The 18,019-nt window shown below is 35.3% G+C and overlaps 1 protein-coding gene across 1 annotated transcript in view; it reads left to right on the forward strand.

Annotated features, from left to right (window-relative positions):
• The window catches only part of LOC128992975 (zinc finger protein 708-like), a 51,772-nt gene that overhangs the window by 1,436 nt on the left and 32,317 nt on the right, over positions 1 to 18,019 (forward strand). The window contains exon 2 of the mRNA XM_054416723.1: positions 3,524 to 3,614. The gene's annotated coding sequence lies outside the window, so the exon portion shown is untranslated. The remainder of the gene's footprint in view (positions 1 to 3,523; positions 3,615 to 18,019) is intronic.

Here is an 18,019-nt window from a genome sequence, read left to right on the forward strand (position 1 = left end):
AAAGTTCAAAGTTTTGTTATAATTTAGAAATATGTCGGGAAAGCTTAACCAGAGATCCATCCGGGTAGGTGGCTTGTATACTATTTATCTCTTTGGTCAGATCAAGAAGCGTAACGTTCTTGAAACTCTTGTATTACCGGTACGTCACCCGATTCGGTTTCATTAATAAACTCATCTCCGCTATTCATTGTCAATAAGTTGGAAGTATTAGTTTGGTCAATAATATAGCGTTTGGTTAGTTAGGTAAGGTTTAACCTAACTAACCAAACGATATATCGAATTAAACAATTGAATAAACAATATTAGGCCTAGGTACTCATTCGGTTGTTTGTGCCAACAGATATGGATGTGTACCTACGGTGTGTCATACACTAAAGGCATTCTCTGTTCTTCTGTCACTTTCTCGACTTTAGTTCTTACTGCTGCCAAACACGCCCGTTCAACCCAAATTTCGTGCGGGAAATCGTAGTACACACCGTAACCCGTATTTTTCAAGTTTTTCACCCTACTTATTATGTATTCAATATCTGAATCATAAGGCAAGTGAGCAACAATAGTGTCTTTTTCCTTTCCTAATGGATGTACCGGCCTATTGATGCAAACTTGGTTAATTCCAAAAATTTCACTACAAAAGGTGCCTACAACGTGCTTAAAATCTGATGTTCTTGGACCCCATATTAGTCCCCTGAATATAAGGTTATTCCTTCTGGCTTCCAACGGCTTTCCAAATCAAGCAACTTATCCATAATAAGCCTATTTTGGACCTCAAGTTCCCTAATCTGTTCTCTTTTGGAATAATTTTCTTCCTGCAGGACTGCTACTTGGTTAGATAGGTTAATTAAATCACTTTTTGTGGCCAAAGTAGTGAGTTTGGTGTCAAGAAGCTCAGACATAACATCTCTTAGAGCACATCTTAATGACCTTTAGTTAGATCACCCACTTTTGCCTCGTCGTTTTCCATGTCTATGTCGGTTAATCCAATACACTTCTGAAGATTACCTGGTGAGGCAGGTGACGAACGGGATCTTCTCCGATTTGCACTTCTATTCGGAGTAAAAAAGTCACTAATTTTACTTTCAGTCATTAAAATTGGCACTGTAATAACTGGTAACTACTGTAGATTATCACAGGAACCCGCACTAAACGAACAGTTCCTAGAACGAACTAGAACGAAATTGTCCTCGGTCTCGGCAACACACAAACACGCAAACCTGTCCGTCTCCGACCACGTGCGGACTGAACCACAACTACTGATATCTTAACGACCAGTTCACTTCCCGACCCGAATTATCAGTCAATATCTTCCTTGAAGTTATAATTTTCGGTAAACACAGTACTGATAAACAACTCGGTAATAAACATTTATAGTTTACCAAATTATCGGTAGCTATTGACAAGCATGTCATACAACAACTGCACCAGTGGTGCCAACCTGGTTGATTACTATGACTGCTAAGTTTCGTGCAGATTGCTTCAGCCGTTCAGGAGGAGTATTTGTAACAAAAGCAGGAGTGTAGTATAAGAGCAACACTCGCTTCGCTTCGCTCCACTGAACAAGATGGCTAGGATACTATTCATACAACAGTCAAAAGAAAGGTAATTATCTATCGATCATGGACGAGTCTCGCTAAAATAATATTTTTGTCCCTTTAATTATGCTACCGTAAATAAAGTCCTGAATTGAAAAAAATGGTTGTCATTTTCCCCGAAAAAGCAGATAAAAGGAAAACAACATTTTTTCGAAGTAGGTCATGTGGGTTCTCAAATTAACCGGCGGAGTGAGATGAACAAGAATATGCAAGACTTTTCAAGATCTGATGGTGATTAACGGAGGTATACGGAAAAGCGTCGGAAAATCCAGTTAGCGCAAAAATGACAAAAACTACTTAAGCTAGGTTGGATTAGGTTAAAATAGATTAGGTTGGGTTAGGTTAGACAATAAATTAGATTAGCAATCAAAACCAGAATTTTGTCCCCTGTTCATATAACTAGCGTTTACACAACTGTAGATGTACAGCCAGGATTTTTACCCTCGGATTTTCCCCCCCGGAATTTTACCCCCAGGATTTTTACCCTCCGATTTTTACCCCTGGCCAGATATACAAATTATTGAGAATGATTAATTTTCTTCTTTCAGTTTTAATTTAATAGTAAACATTTTTATTATTATAGTAGTCTATGTTAATTTATTTGTAATCTCAACTAAGTAAACAGGATTTTGCTGTTTTATTTTGATATTCAGGATTTGGGTTTCTGGGGCCAACTGTTGGTATGTATGTAATAATCAAAGTAACTAATTTAAATGATAATTTGGTGAACAATTCTTAAACGATTAACCGTGGAAAAACAATTTATTTCAATTCTGTTGTACAATAACACAATATATGCCTTTTTGTTTCTTAAGGCACAAACCATAAGCTATTTATGGTTTGTACTGAGGTAGGTCATCGAAATACCTGTTGTAAAATGTAGTTTTAGGCACCCGGTACAAAGAATTCGACCAATTGTTGTATTGATAAGGCCTACTGCAAGGACACCAAAATGTTTGTATATAAATATTTAACCAACAGTTAGCCCTAAAAATCGAATCCCAAAACTCGAATATCAGAATTGAAATTCAACCCTGTTTGATTAGTTAAGGTTACAAATAAATTGAAGTACAACTTATCAAATGTGTACCTACTATTAAATTAAAACTTAAAGAAGAAAATTAATCATTCTTACTTATTTCTATATCCGGCCAGGGGGTAAAAATCCAGGCCGTACATATTGAGCTGACCTCATGAAGGGGGTAAAAGTCCGGAGGTAAAAATTCCGGCCCGTACACTCTAGGTTATTATAAATTTATGTGTTCTGATAAATTCTCATCCGTGAAAATATACGTTTAAATCCATCCAGGACGATGCCACTGTTGGGACGGTTGGGTCATTTGTAGCACTGCCTGGCCCTATTTATTGTATTGACATTGATTATTGTAATTAATAGGGCCAGACAGGGCTACAAACGAAGGTTAGTACATTAGATAGCAATATTGAGATAGAAGATGAACATTTTTCTGGTTATCCGACATTCAATAGTGAAGCAATCTTTCACTTAATGGGAATGGTTAACAAGTTAATGTGTGGATTTAGGCATCTGAGGCTTGGCATGTATGTATGCAAAAATAAGGGATTTGGCCAAACTGAATGTCGTTTGTGAGGTGTCAAAGAACAAAGTGTAACTGATGTTGCACTCCAGTCATGATGGAGAAATGGTTAATTCCCCAACCTGAAGGTGACATGAAAGACTGTTGAACCAGGACGGGGCTCCACCTCGGCACTACGATGTCCCAAGTTCTTTTAATGACAGACTCGCAGATGGTTTGATTGGCCTCTGTGCTGAGAATTGCTAGGCTCTCTCCTAAGGATCTAGTATAAACTTTTGTAATATTTTTAAATAAAAGCTTTTGAAATTAAGTTTAAAAAACTAGCCTACCTGAAGGTTGCAATCTATGTATATATGTAATAAAAATGGTCTTTTTCAGAATAGGCAGTCAAATTGAAGAGGAAAAGGAACTTATATTCATGTCGCAAGAAAGATAATTGACATAATCTGATATTTAAGTACATTAAACGGTAGGTAAAAAGCTTTTACTATACTAAAAGTACTACACAATGGAAGTAAGGGGAATGTTGCTGGAAGTCAACAGTCCCGGAAGATCAAATAATTTATACCTGTGCCGCTAGGTCAAAAACTACAATGTTTGCAGTGTCTGTAGATCAAAAGTCCCAGTAAGTCAAATAATACAGTCCGAGCTAAAAACGTGGTCTATGTTAAAGCAATTGACTTATTGGGAATTTGACCTAATGCAACAGCAGTTTTAATATAACGAAATACGGTAAAATACAAGTTCAGTTTCGCTGAGTCAATAGTGCCGGAAGATCAAAAGCAATAAAAGTGAACGTCGATTCAGTGTAAAGTAGACCTCCTGCAACGCTTACTACACCAACTAAACTCGCTTTTAGTTACTTCGTGTTTTGTCATAATTAGAATAGAGCTAAAATTATCATATTTGGTACATAGCTTATCTATTAATGCTTCTTGCCAACTGTTTGGTCAACACTGTAAATAGGTATAGCCTTTCGTCAAAATTTGTGGCATAAAATACCCGCAAGGACGATCTGAAAATTTCTGGTTATTATATACGTTTGTAAAAGGAGATCCATTGAATTGTAGAACTATTTTATGAGTTATAATGTAGTCTACATATAAACTGTGTAAATGTATTACGCCTCGGAAGGGTTGAAACCTGTCCAAACTATCATATACATTATTAAAACGTAAATGGGGTTTTTTCACGATTCTGAATCAACCAGACGATGGATTTTCATTAGTTTTGTGTTGAAAGAAAGACAATTTTGAGAACTAGGGAATTTCAAAGCTATAATTTAAAATTATAGTGTCCCAGTTTTTTATAAATTAAGTTTTAGTTTTTAAAAAGTCTAGCAGCCGATGCTAACCTTCTCCAATAAGTCAATGCTTCTAGCTAGCTTTCAGTACAATATAATTTGCTTAACATAACAGCTATAACATTCAGCATTTGTGACACAAATTCAGCATTTGGAAGAAAATTCAAATACATACTTATGGTTGGCTTATTTATACTATGTGTAATGCTGACCATTGATACATTTGATTCTTCGGTACGAGGATGGCAGATTAATTAAATATGCATAGTAAAATACAGTAGTAGGATGTTCAAATTATTTTTTAAGGTATTCTTTCTAATCATCGATTTGTTTTAGTCCAATATAATTTGTTTTAACTAACAGCTGGTTGAATGTGCTATGTATACTTATAAAAGGCAAAGCCCTCACTGACACACTCACTCTCACTCACTCATCATCACTAATTCTCCCACTTCCCATTTACCTAGGAGGCTGAAATTCGATACACCGATTCTTTGGGCATTAAATAGAAAAACTGAGTAACTGATAGGGCATTCGAGCTTTGCCCCAGTGGCTCTGGAGTTTTCCATGTTAACCTTATGATTTTTCATATTTAAAAGGAATTAATGAATCTTAACAGCTGTGTCAATTAAACAATTTATGACAACAGCTAATTTGCAATTAAAAGCTGAATGAGCGTTTCGAACGAACTTCAACCTGGAGGCGAGTTAACCCCAAGGCAAGTGAGCTCAGCGAACGAGCTCCAACCTAAAGGTGAGTGAGCGTAGCGAACGAACTTCAACCAGGACGTGATTAAGCCATGCGAATCTTGAAAATTAATTAGTTAAACGGGGCAAAGCCAGCGGGTACAGCTAGTTATTCTATAGAATTATTAGGTTTTTAGCGAATTTCGCATATAGGGAATAAGCTATAACCGTAGTACTCATGGCAACACCTGGACCCGGGACCCATGTAATTTTTCGTTTTGAGTCCCTAGAGGCCAAAAACACCATCCGTTCAAATTCATATATATGTAAGTGTATAAGACATTTTGGGGACTTGACTTTTTCGGGTCTCAAGAATTTATACGAAAATACACTATTGCAATATTTTGAGGACTTGAATTTCCGTATGTGTATAAGACATTCTGGGCACTTGACTTTTTCGGGACTCGAGAATTTAGTACTTTTCGAGGACCTGTGCAAATTATTCCATTCCAAATGCAGCGCGTTATCGATCTTCACCCTTGTGTGGGCCTCCCATTCACTGACGGAATGTCTCGTAGCGTATGACGACCGGATATAAATAGTCACTTTACACTCACTTATCTCGTTATTTTTTCAGCATATTCGTTGACCCGTCTGCAGGTCTTATGTTGACGGGCTGTCGGAGCGTCTGTTGTAATAACTGGAATTCCTTATGTATGTTTGCTGCTGATTACGGTGAAGTATTGTTAGAAATTCCACTTAATCTTTACCTATTAAAGTTACCTATTAAATTCATAGAAATAATACTATTTAACTGTTTGACGAGTACCCCTATTGTATTCAAAATACTAAACGGCCCAACCCAATATTTAATACAAGCCAAAGGTGTCTTATAGATTCCGAGTAAATTATTATAAACTATCAAATGGAGCATGTAAAGTGCATTATAAATAATCAATAAACCCTAACATAATTGACTATTGATTCAGTTACTGATTCGGGAATTACAATTGCTGATGATAACTGAATGCTCTGACCTGAAGCAGTGTTCTTCTTTACTTATTTACCTATAAAACACATGGGATACAGCCTTTCTTCACGGATCACGTAATGCGTGATTTTCTATAAAGTCTTGGAAAAATAAAAGGAAAAATAGATAGAATACAGGTGTACTGTATGTGGTTTACACACAATTATTCATCAAACTGCGTGATAGTTTGTTATTGCAATGAACAATTTGAGAGTATCGTATTGTTTAAGTCGATGGGAAATCTCTGTTGATCCTGTTTTACAAGCAAACCAAAAAGATACAGTAGTCACCACTCTATGCGACATATTCTAACCAGAAAATTGTAATCGTATGATTCTATAAGCATTGGTAGGATTGCAAAGTACTACACAAACATTATTTCAAGGGTAATAACAGTCACAATTTCCGCTGACTTTAATAGAGTCAACTAAACTATTATACTGTAGTGGCTGACAGATTTATCAGCTGACAGATGTTTTAAATAGTCTTATTGAATTTTGGTTACTATGAAGAGAAAAATAAACAAAAGGACATTCTTTTAGGCTTTTCAACCAAAGTGGTTCATTTTTATTTGCTCTAAACAATTAATTGTTAATTACTTGTAAAAGTATGATAAATTAAACAATAATATTTAGTGGAAACCTCTAGACTTTTATTTAAAGTATTTATCCCATTAAAATGAGGTTGTTTTCACTAAAATTGGTGACCCCGAATTGAACACATCAAGAACACATAATGGAAATCAATGAAGAAGTATTGGCTAGACTAAAACTGATGGAAGAGCAAAACCAAGATCTCAGAAAACAGCTTAATGATGTCATTGGAGTTGACTCTGAATATTCAAGACAAAATGGTGATTCAGAAGAAGATTTTTTGGTTAATCCAATGAATCAGAAAACTCAAGAAAGAAACAATTCAGTAAATCCAAGACCGTCTGACAACACAACTTCAATGCAATCTCCACAATTAAAATTTCCCAATTTTTGGCGTGAGAAACCAGCACTTTGGTTCATACAGATTGAGGCGATTTTCTCTTTATGGAACATTTTCGATGAGAGCCTTCGTTTCACACACGTTGTGACACACTTAGATGAGATGACTGCTTCCGAAATAGAGGATTTACTCTCAAACCCAAATCTGGAAAACCCTTACACGAGCCTGAAAGAAGAACTGAAAAGAAGATTATCAGTATCAGAACATAAGAGGATTAAGCAGTTACTCGTAGAAGAAGAACTTGGGACAGATACACCATCCCACTTTCTCAGAAGACTGAAATCGTTAGCCGGCAGCAGCGTACAAGATGACTTGCTGAGGATCATCTGGATGCAACGACTTCCTGTGCATATTCAAGGCATCCTGCAAACCCAGTTAGGCGCTGGGGTCAGTACCGAATCATTGGCAGTTACAGCGGACAAGATTCAGGAGGTTCAACCTTTGAGTTCACCTGCAATAAGCTGTGACGCTATTTTGTCAAACCGAGGTAAGCCAACGAATACCTTTTCTCAGACCCCACATAGTCACAACAATCTCAATCAAGGAGGAGGTTTTGAGGCAATTTTGGAGAAACTTTCAATGCTGGAGGAGTAAGTTAACTGTCTCTCAGATGACTTGATGACATATAAAAATAGTAAGTTCAGATCACAAAGTCAAAGCCAGTCCAGTAAACAGCATAGTAACTCACCCCACAATGACATCTACTGCTGGTATCATAACCGTTATGGATCACGTGCCACCAAATGCGTGACTCCTTGCTCTTACCCTTCTACAAAAAAACGAACTAGGCAACTAGATGCGGTGTCGACTAGTTGTCATGTGCCTAGACGCCAAACTCATGAATCACCCGGAGTTGACAGCAACCACAGCAACAGGTTACAAGTAATTGATAACAATTCTGGCTATAAGTTTCTGATAGACACAGGTTCAGACGTGAGTTGTATACCAATAAATTTAGTCAAAAGACCCTTAAAACCATCTGGGATAGAACTCAGAGCTGCAAATAACTCTGAAATACCCACTTATGGTAGTTTATGTCTCAACTTAAATATTGGTCTACAAAGAACTCTAGTCTGGAATTTCATAATAGCTAAAGTAAGCACTCCAATTATTGGTTCTGACTTCCTAGCTCACTATTCTTTATTACCTGATTGTAGTAACGGTTTCTTAATTGACAACATTACACAATTAAAAAGTAAATGTCAGTTCATGAATACTCAGCAATTTAGTATTAAATTAATTACTTCCGACCCATCAAACTATCCACTGTTATTGGAATTTCCAGAAATCACAAAACCTTTAGGAGTACCAAGATTTATTCCTCATAACACAGTACATTACATAAATACGACTCCTGGCCCACCAGTCTCATCAAGACCAAGAAGGTTAGCTCCGGATAAATATAAAATTGCCAAATTAGAGTTTGAATCCATGGTAGCAAATGGAACTGCTTGTCGTTCCAAAAGCCCATGGTCATCACCACTTCATATGGTACCTAAAAAGAATGATGAGTGGCGACCATGTGGCGATTACCGAGCATTGAATGCCCGCACCATTCCAGATTCTTACCCTGTTCGACATATCCATGATTTCTCAAACTGTTTACACGGTAGTAAAGTTTTCACTGTGATAGATCTTGTAAAGGCATACACGCAAATCCCAGTTAATAAAGAAGACGTGCCCAAGACTGCAATAACGACCCCATTCGGTCTCTTTGAGTTCCCGTTCATGTCTTTTGGGTTGAGGAATGCTGGTCAAACTTTTCAAAGGTTTATTGATGAAGTCGTAGAAGGACTAAGTTTTTGTTTCCCCTACATTGACGATATCCTTGTTTTCTCAAAAGATCCTGTCGAGCACGAAGAACACCTTCGTATTCTGTTCAAGAGGTTAGTCAAATATGGCGTCCTTATAAATGTGAAGAAATCTGTATTTAACACTGACTCAGTAGTTTTTTTGGGATATCAAGTAACCGCTGACGGAACCAGGCCTGTGCCTGATCGCATTGACGCCCTTCAGAATTATCCTTTGCCACAAACTGCCAAAGGTCTTAGGCGATTTTTGGGAATGTTGAACTTTTACCGCAGGTTTATTCCTCACGCTGCAGAATTTCAAGCCCCTCTCCACACTGTCCTTTCGTCATTAAAAGGGAATCAGAAAGTCCCTTGGACTGATGTATTGACTGAAAAATTCAGTAAATGTAAGGATCATTTAGCCGAAGCTACATTACTTTGTCACCCCAACACTAATGGTAAATTAGCACTTTTTTGTGATGCATCGAATACTGCAGTAGGATCAGTACTACAACAATTGAATCAAGATGGAATATGGGAACCTCTGTCCTTCTTTTCCCAAAAACTAACACCTAAGCAAGCCAGTTGGCCCGCTTATTATAGGGAATTGTTTGCCATCTATTCGTCTGTTAAACATTTCAGACATATATTAGAAGCTAACTCCTGTACTGTCTATACTGATCACAAGCCCATCACTTACGTTTTTCAACAAAAGAAGGACAAACTACCTCCTGTTCAAACTAACCATCTCTCATTTATCTCACAGTTCACGACTGACATTCAACATGTTTCTGGTGCTTCAAACATAGTAGCGGACAGTTTTTCTAGGATAGAATCTATTTCTGCCAACAAGACTAGTAAAATTGATCTGCATCTCTTGGCAGATTCTCAATCCCAACTTGGATGAGGAACTTAAGTCTATTCTCGAAAACAGTACTTCACTTTGTCTTCAACCAGTTCCAGTTCCTGGCTCTGATGTTTTTGTCTACTGCGATACAAAGAACGGTAGAGAACGATTGTATATCCCCAAATGTTTACGAAGAGAAGCGTTTAATTCAATCCATAACTTAAGTCACCCTGGGATAAAATCCATGAATAAAATGTTAACTTCAAGATATGTTTGGCCTTCAATAAATCGTGATTGTAAAGAGTGGACCTTGTCCTGTCGAGAGTGTCAACGTTCAAAAATTACTCGTCATGTTCAAACACCTATCAACGATTTCCCTTTGCCAAATTGTAGATTTGAACATATTCATGTGGATATAATCGGCCCATTACCCCAAGTTGGAAATCTTCGTTACTGTCTTACAGTAGTAGATAGGTTCACCAGATGGCCGGAAGCACACCCCTTGCAAGGCATCTCTGCCGAAGAAGTCTCGTCAGCTCTTTTCAATTGTTGGATATCAAGGTACGGTGTTCCCTTGCGAATAACAACAGACCAGGGTAAACAATTTGAATCTGCACTCTTTGCTGAGTTGGGAAAATTGTGTGGATTTTCAAGATTAAGGACAACAAGTTACCACCCGTGCGCAAATGGCATGGTGGAACGTTTCCACAGACAACTCAAGGCGGCCATCATGTGCCACTCCGCCTCCACGTGGGTCGAATCCTTACCCACAGTGCTTCTTGGAATAAGAAATGCTTTCCGTGTGGATCTGAACACCTCGTCTGCTGAAATGGTTTTTGGAGAGGTTTTACGCCTCCCTGGCGAGTATTTTATGCCAACAACCCAGCTAGCACCCTTAGAGGATCCGACTAATTTTGTGTCTCGATTACGACTCAAGATTTCATCAATGAAACCAACAAACATCAAGAGACACGGCATTAACCGAAGCTTCATTTTTCGTGATTTGGACACATGTTCACACGTTTTTCTGAGAGTGGATGCTGCGAGAAAATCTTTACAACATCCATACACCGGACCTCATCCAGTGATCAAGAAAGACAGTAAAACTATCACAATAAAAGTGAATGGTTCTAATGTTAAAGTTAGTCTTGACAGAGTTAAACCGGCCTATGTCCTTCAGAATGATGAAGTTAAGCCCTCAACTGTATCTCAGACTTCAAACGATGTGGATTTTCAAAAGTCGTATACGACAAAGTCTGGAAGAAAAGTGACATTCAAGAATCCAATTTCAGTTTGATGGAAATTGCCTTTGTCCTGTGTTATTTTTTTTTTGTTATTTGTTATTTTTTTTTGTGACTTTTCTGAACCCTCCAAAAACTCCATGGACTTCCAGTCTTCGTAGGGGGCTCCTGTAGTGGCTGACAGATTTATCAGCTGACAGATGTTTTAAATAGTCTTATTGAATTTTGGTTACTATGAAGAGAAAAATAAACAAAAGGACATTCTTTTAGGCTTTTCAACCAAAGTGGTTCATTTTTATTTGCTCTAAACAATTAATTGTTAATTACTTGTAAAAGTATGATAAATTAAACAATAATATTTAGTGGAAACCTCTAGACTTTTATTTAAAGTATTTATCCCATTAAAATGAGGTTGTTTTCACTAAAATACTAATGGACACACAACTAAATGGAACAACTAATGGAAATTCTCACGATGTACATTCGTTCGATATAAGCATTGAGTATACACGTCAGTACATACGTGTATACCCAATGATATAAGCAACGGTTCTTGCAATTTATTGCTTATTGTTTTTTTAGAGTTGTTTCCGGACTTACTCTGTTTTCAGACTTACTCACACTCGTATAAGGTTTTCCACGTTTGTCATTGATAATGTAGCCATGTTGCTTTGAAATGGCGACCATACAAATTTATGCATTTTAAGCCAAGTATGAATGGAGATGAGTGTGGGATGAGTGGAGCGATCTTGTTGTCCTGTTTGTGACTAAGGCCGACATAATCCTTAGACACAGCTGTTAATTAATAGTGCATACAGTCAATTAATAGCAGCAGAGGTCAAGATTGGTATCAAATTAAAGGTTTTATTCATAAAAATACATAGCCGCAAACCCAAACTCAAACGACGATGATGATAATAACGTTAATGATGTCGCTAAAACGTATCGTTTGAAATTTAACAGCTGAAAATAAGTGAAATAGAAAAGGTTTTGGTTAAATCCATCAAATTGTAATTGGACACTAGTAAATACTAGTGCACTTGTTGCTACCTCCCCCCTTCGGTTTAATGTATTCCTCTCAATCAGTTCAAACCTAGGAGGATTAAACATTAATGTTACCTAATTAATGTTAAATCCTCCTAGATTCAAACCTGAAACACCCAGTGACCCAGATCGAAACTCGCCTGTCGTTATTTTACCATCGCCTTTTTTTAAATATATTTTTCAAAAAAGAAAGATTATATTGATTTACTTTGGATTTTAAAAATGTTAACGTTTTATTTTGTTATAGATTTATGGTGATACGTAAATATTGTGGTGTAGTAAAGTATATTATATTGTAGTTAAGTGTTAAATTTTGAAATTTTAGGGTGAATCGAGATGAATCTTTTTTATAACATGGGTCTCTCCTACCTTAACATACATACCAAGTTTCATAAACATCGGTTGGAAAAGTGCAAAGATAAATATTTGTATGTAAAAAATACAAAATGGTGGATATCTGGTTAACGAAACGATTTCGGAAAAAATGTTATCCGTGATTTTCTGTTTATTTTGACCCGAGGAATTACTAGGTAAAGTATCTCCCCGCTTATTTTTAACACCCTGTTTATGATGTATTCTTATAAGTGAAAAATGTAAGCTGGTAATACAGAAAGATGTTTTATAAATAATATGAATGTACTGGTGATCTGTATATTCATCTTTTTCTTGTTCTTAGAACTGTAAATTAAAAGTCCACTCAGCAGTCGCATCGTACGATGTAGTTCTTTCCATGCGTTGCGAAATGCTAAATTTGCCGTCCTCTTCAACCCAAGTTATCTATTAAACCACTGATTGTAAAAAAATTAAAAAAATATATTTTACGCATCACACTTTTGGCTACAACTTTGCCACAGACGAAACATCTCTAACCCAAAAACAAAAAAAATCTCGCATGCTAACTTTTTCATGTTAGAAATCACGATTTAAAACTATTTCACCATACATATAAATTTTTATTAATTAGATCGGTAAATAGTTTAAAGTTCCAACAAAACAGTCATCGAGTAGTACTAACCAAGAAGCTCTGTGCCAATTTTAAAAATTTTAGCACAACTTTAAGTACACCAAAACACGAAATTATTGAAGTCATGCGTCGAGAGGACTATCGTTGTTTTTAACAGATTATACTTTTGACCTTCCGGCACTGTTGACTCAGCGAAACTGAACTTATATTTTATCTTATTTCGTTATATTAAAGCTGCTGTTGCATTAGGTCAAATTCCCAATAAGTCAATTGCTTTAACATAGACCACGTTTTTAGCTCGGACTGTACTATTTGACTTACTGGGATTTTTGATCTACAGAAACTGCAAACATTGTAGTTTTTGACCTAGCGGCACAGGTATAAATTATTTGACCTTCCGGGACTGTTGACTTTCTGCAACGCGTCCGAAGTAAGTTCACTATGTAAAACTTAAAATTCAATTTATGCATAACTTTTATATGGCTGATGCAATTTTATTTGAAAACTACATGAAATATAGTTTTTGAAACAAAGTTTTCTTAAATAGGCTAATTTAACTTGATGGAACATCAAAGTCAAGACAAAATACCCCCGCCGCAGCAAGCCTGCCGTCTAAGCGAATTTCCATTTGGCTGAATTGATTTTCAATTGATCTATTTAAATAACATTAGGTTTAACGAGTACCTAGGTTTGCTGCTACGAGGAAACTAATAAAGTGTGTTTTTAGTAAAATATTGATAGCTTACTATAAAATAAATAAATTTGCCAAGTTTGATCAAAATATATCCATAAACAAGCAAACTACAACATTTTACAATATTCTCCATAAGAATAACATGGGAATTTTAAATTTACAATTTTTTTAGTTTTCTCCGTAACCAATAACCGTACAAAAACACTTTGATATACTGAATTGTTTGTTTTTTTAAGCTCTTTAAGAAGGTTTAGAGAAAAATTGGGACATTTTGTGTTTTGAGGGTCAAAAGTGAGAAAACCCAATTTTTACCCCATAAAACCTCCCATAAAACCCTGTTCCCATGGTCCGATCATGCTGGATCGCGAACTCATTCAAGTTTATCCCGCCTTACACCTTCAAACCAAATTTCATCAAAATCGGATAAAAATTACTCAAGTTATCGTGTTCACGGACACATATATATATATATAAATCTATATATATATATATCTATATATATATATATATATATATATATATACATATATAAAAATTTGAACAAATGGTGTTTGTGGCCTCTGGGGACATCAAAATGAAAAAGTAAATCTGTCCCGGGCCTAAGTCTTACCATGAGACCTACGGTAATAGCTACTTCCCTATAGGGAAATTCGCTAAAAGCAAATTGCCTCGAATAGGCTATGTTGTTTGCAGTGTTGGGAAGTAGCGCGCTACAAGTAGCGACGCTACAGTAGCGCGCTACTTTTTTTGTAGCGTTAGTTGTAGCGACGCTACTTTTAAGATTTTGTAGCTTTAGCTGTAGCTAGCTACATTTTTAAAGTAGTTGTAGCGGAATTTTAGCTACTTTTTTCGCTACATTAACATGGTTTGAGATAGTGATTTTTACCATAACCTCAACCTTACGTGAAACAACATCTTTCAAACTGAGATTTTCAAAACAATTAAGCCTACTTTCTTGGCTTCATACAGCTGGTTGCAGCCGTTTCATTCCCTATTACAACGTTGTGTAGACATGGAGGCCATTAAATGAGTGTTATCCACATTTTTAGCTCTCATTTCCTTAATTTACTACTCTATGATTACTGTCAGATAAAATAAAATCGCTAGATGCAGACGACGTTTAAACGTTGCCGGTACCAGTGACAAGACAAGCTATTGAATGCTTGCAAGTGATTGACAGGGAAATTAGTAATCAATTTATAGTTTCTTTGTTATATCAATAGTGTTTTAACTAGGGTTTTAATGGAAACCAACTCTAAACCTTAAAATAATGAGAAAGCTGGTCTATCAACCTTTGCTTCAGCTGTTGATTGTGGTTCATCGTCACAAGCCCTTCCTTGGTTAGATTACAAAGATTTTTCAAAGGTTTACTAAATTAACAAAGAGGAAATTACCTGATGAGATTTAAGATATGCCTAGACTACATGATAATTGTAACGAAAAAATCTCCACATAACATGAAACTTACATTTAAAAACTAGCATAGTTTGCTCCTGCTAACAGCTCTTGTATTGGACGATTCCTAGGCTATGCTATGGTTTAAGACGAATACCAAGTTCAATTATTAGGAATATATCTGTTTAGTCCTTGCAAGAACAAAGCTACTATAGCCAACTTGTTACATAGCCAAGTAGGCCTACATGTTATTTTTACTTTACAAATTTCAACATGTTTAAATTAAAAGCCAATTTCAGGATAAGTTGCTGAATACTGTTTTCTGTACCAATTAGGTTGAAGCACAATTTGCCCTATGCATAATGAAAATAAAGGACGATTTCTTGACATTGAAAAGTGTTATTCATAGTAACTTATCACTATGGTTAAAAGTTATAGCAATGTAGTTTTTAACATTAAAATTAAACGTTTTTAAACTCCAATTTCTATAGGCTAGGCTCTGTAACACAAAAAAGTATTTTTAAATAATCGTTTTACAGTTTAAGTGGTCTTAATTGTTGATATAAGACATCTATAAATGAATCTATATAAAAGAAATAAAATGAGCTTTTAAAATATAGGCCTAGTTTGGTTGTATGTCCTTTGAACTTAATGAAATTTACATATAAGATGCTTAAAAATAATGCAATATTTAAAAATAAGTACTAAATATGATGGGACACCCAACTATTTGATGCTGTTGTTGTAATGTTAGGTTTATAATGTCAACAAATTAAATAAAATCTAGGAATAATTTGTTTTCCAAGTAATGTTAGATACAATACTGACATTTCTTGTTTAAATGTTTGTTCAATAAAAATGTTGTTGCAATTAATTTTACATTTACTTAATGTGCGTGGAATAAAAAGTAACGTCTTTGGGAAAGTAGCTAAAATTGTAGCTGTAGCTACATTTCATTGTAGCTGTAGTTGTAGCTAGCTACTTTTTCGGAACTGTAGCTGTAGCTGTAGCTAAGCTACTTTTTTGGAAATGTAGCAGTAATTGTAGCTAGCTACATTTTAAAAGTAGCTTCCCCAACACTGGTTGTTTGATAATTAATACAAATACTATTTGAACATTTTGAGTTGATGAAATGTTATTGATACATATCTATATCTATTCTATACTATTCTATTCTATACTATTATATAAAAATCTTGTGGTGTCTGTATGTGTATTACTAATAGGCGCATAAACTACTGAACTGACTGGGCTTAAATTTTACAGAAATATAGCTACCATACCAAGGACCATAATAGGACTATTCACACTTCGATACTGACCGTGGGCTTTGCCCCTTTGGCTTTAAAAGTTCTGAGTTGAGGATTTTAAAAGTAGATATTGATTGGTCTCCATGGCTGCCATGAGAACAAACACAATGTTTACAATTTGCTATGCCACCCAAATGTAAACAAGCTGAACTGTCAAACCACATTAATTCACAATGCCACAGCTGGTTTATAAATAGGAGGCATATAATATTCTCTACAATCATGTTTATTTATTCTTATATTTGATGGTTCATTGATTATTTATTTTATGAAATTAGTGAGATTGTATATCTGATGCTGTATCTAACCCTAATTAATTATTTAAAATTTTGCTTATGTGAATAATTGTATTGAAAGAGTTTGGTGTAAAAATAGTGAAATTATAAAGTTCACATTTACTTGAATCATTTTAACATTTTTGAACAATTAACATGTGTTTAGAGTAGGGCACACACCTTAAAAATTGAAACATTTTTCTCAAGGAGATAATTAATTGTATATTTTTGCCATTTTGAGAGAAATATTTTTCACACCATTAGCCTTTTCCCAAATTTTTAAATCATATTTTCATATTACTACCCATAGAGTTATGATGTTTTCTAATCCAGAGGTAGCTGCTACTCTATATTATAACTTTTTACACTTCCTGTAGATTTTACATTCTATTCTAATAATGAATATCTTTTTACGAGCGTTTCAAGGTCATTACATGTATAATTTCAACCAAGTTCCTCTTAACTTAACCTACCCTTGCAATAACATTGTTTGAATGACATTAAATTTACTAATTCTAAGCTGATATACAAATATTTCAAATTAAAAACAACAATAAAAAAGTTGTATATATGCCTTTGCCTTTGGTGCATAAATATTAGGAGCTATAAATAGTAGGACTAAATACTAAATAGTCCTATTATTTAATAGCTAAATAGTATGTTTTTGTTTGTTTTGTTTTAGTAGTAAGAGTATTAATGTTTTTGTTTGTTCACATAGTATATAATAAGTTTTTTTTTTATATTCAATGCTGAGTGAGCAATGCTTTTTAGAAGCAAGATCACCTGTTTCATTTCATTCAAATTAAATGCTATACCATAATATTAACCAGATGTTGTAAATTATTGTTTGTCTATGTTTTATTTTATAATTTAAAAGTAAGTAAAGGATTTGAGATTTTTATTTGTTTATTTTTTGAAAATGTTTTTTAAATGTAATTAGAAAGTTAAAAGTTTTTGATATATTAAGTTTTATATAAAGTTTTTTTTGATTTATTGGAATTTAATCTTTTTTAACATACATGTGGGACTTTCGGATATTAAAATGCCTAAAAGAAAAAAGAGCAACCTCTCCAGTCGTCCTGCTAAGGCAAGGGCAATGGCATCTTTGCGAGAAAGGGAGTCCTTTCAAGAGAGACAAGTCCGTCTGCAAAAAAACGCAGAAACTACAGCACTACAACGATTTTCTGAAACTTCAGAACGTCGTCAGGCTCGATTACAAACCAATGCTAACAGGATTGCTTACCTACGGTCCCAAGAAACTCCTCAACAGCGTCTGCTACGTAGAGAAGAGGATTCAGTAAG

This window comes from Macrosteles quadrilineatus, unplaced genomic scaffold (assembly GCF_028750875.1).
Source record: "Macrosteles quadrilineatus isolate MER2022 unplaced genomic scaffold, UCM_ALF_1.0 Scaffold_4__1_contigs__length_99947679, whole genome shotgun sequence".
Taxonomy (NCBI): domain Eukaryota; kingdom Metazoa; phylum Arthropoda; class Insecta; order Hemiptera; family Cicadellidae; genus Macrosteles; species Macrosteles quadrilineatus.